Source organism: Rhinopithecus bieti, unplaced genomic scaffold, assembly GCF_001698545.2.
Source record: "Rhinopithecus bieti isolate Rb0 unplaced genomic scaffold, ASM169854v2 scaffold_68502, whole genome shotgun sequence".
In the NCBI taxonomy this organism is placed as follows: domain Eukaryota; kingdom Metazoa; phylum Chordata; class Mammalia; order Primates; family Cercopithecidae; genus Rhinopithecus; species Rhinopithecus bieti.
The window spans coordinates 21,053-23,207 of NW_016825621.1; positions in this window are offsets into that span (position 1 = coordinate 21,053).

Here is a 2,155-nt window from a genome sequence, read left to right on the forward strand (position 1 = left end):
TTTTTTTTTTTTTTTTTTTTTTTTTTTTTTTTTTTTTTGCTTTGGGAAAGTCTTCTTTTCTCCTTTATGTTTGAAGGATATTTTGCTGGATATAATATTCTAGGATAAAAGTTTTTTCCTTCAGCACTTTGAATATGTAATGGCAGTCTCTTGTAGCCTGCAAGGTTTCCACTGAGACATCTGCTGCCAGACATATTGCTACTTCTTTGTGTTATATTTGTTTCTTTTCTATTGTTGCTTTTAAAATTATGTTTTCATCTTTGACCAATGCCTAGAGGTCGTCTCATTTAGTTTAACCCTGCCTGGTGTTATATGACCTTCTTGTACCTGAACACTGATATCTTTCTCTAGGTTTGGAATGCTCTTTGTTATTATTTCTTTGAATTAACTTTTCTCTCTAACAGTTTCTCTCTCTAACTCCTCTCTAAGACCTTTTGAGGCTATTTTCTACATCTTGTAGCCATGCTTTGCTTTTATTTTTATTTTTTTATCTGTTTTTTTAACTTTTATTTTAAGTTCAGGGGTACATGTGCAGGTTCGTTATATAGGTAAACTCGTGTCATGGGTTTTTTTTGTATAGACTATTTCCTCATCCAGGTATTAAGCATAGTACTCATTAGTTATTTTTTCCTGATTCTCTCCTTCCTCCCACCTTCCACTCTCCAATACGCCCCAGTATGTGTTGTTCCCCTCTGTGGAGACACATTCTTACTCATCATTTTTCTCTTTATAATTTACAAAAAGAAATGTATAACACATATATGTTTCTCATATATTAACATTATACACTCTTCTGTTTTAAACCTTTAATATGGGTACAGCATAAGAGTATATACAAAATATACCTGAAATGCTAATGAGAAAAAATATGTAATTCTATTTCCTCCTAGATTTTTTAAAATAACAAGTATGCCAAATACTATTTTGACTAATAGGGGTCCACAGCTTAATTTAAACACTATTTCCCTCAGAGTATTAGGTATAATAAATTAAAAGGTATAATATATATAATGTACAAACCACAGTAATCAAATTTATAAGAAAGAACTATAATCACCTGCAAAACTGAAAAATCTGAGACAAAACTAATAAAAATCATTTTTTAGCAGAAGCATTGATTCATATTAAAAAGTCACTTAAATACTACGTTATAAGTTTACATAAAGCAAAGTAGATTATTTGTATGGTAAATCTCAAGATTACTGAATAGCAAGAGTTTCAAGTATAGACTAGTACCTTTTATTTTCCCATGCTTCGCTTAAAAAAAATTTTTTTTTCTTCTCTGTGTTTTCATATAGCCTCTGTTTGAGCTTACTAATTCTTTCTTCTGCTTGATCAATTCTGCTGTGGAGAGATTCCGGTGCATTTTTCAGTGTGTCAATTGAATATTTCTGCTCTAGAATTTTGCTTGATTTCCAAAAATTATTTCAATCTCTTTGTTAAATTTCTTTGATAGGATTCTGAATTCCTTCTCTGTGTTCTCTTGAAGTTTCTTGAATTTCCTCAAAACAGTTATTTTGGGTTGGATGCAGTGACTCATGCTTGTAATCCCAGTGCTATGGGAGGCCAAGATGGGAAGGTTGCCTGAGAACTGGAGTTTGAGGCCAGTCTGGGCAACATAGCAAGACCTTATGTCTACAAAATTTTAAAAAAATGTTAGCCAGGCATGGTGGTGTGTACCTCTAGTCTCAGATACTCGGGAGAGTGAGGTGGGAGTATCATTTGAGCCCAGGAGTTTGAGACTGCAGTGAACTATGATCACACCACTGTACTCCAGCCTAGGCAACAGAGCAATCCCCCTGCCCCCCACTAAAAAAAAAGCAGCTATTTTGAATCCTTTGCTGAAATGTCACATGTCTCTGTTATTCTGGGATTTGTCACTGGTGGCTTATTTAGTTTGTTTGGTGAGGTCATAGTTTTCCTACATTTTCCTGATGCTTGTGGATATTCATCAATTAGATATTTATTCTAGTCTTCACAGTCTGGCCTTGTATGTACTGGTCCTTCTTAAGGCTTTCCAGGAATTCAAAGGGTTTTGATCTAAGTCTTTGGTCATTGCAACCATATCTGCACTAGGGGGCTCCCTAACCCTAACAATGCTGCAACTTTTGCAGGTTCTTACTGCCTTGGTGCACTTGGACGAGATCCGGATTTC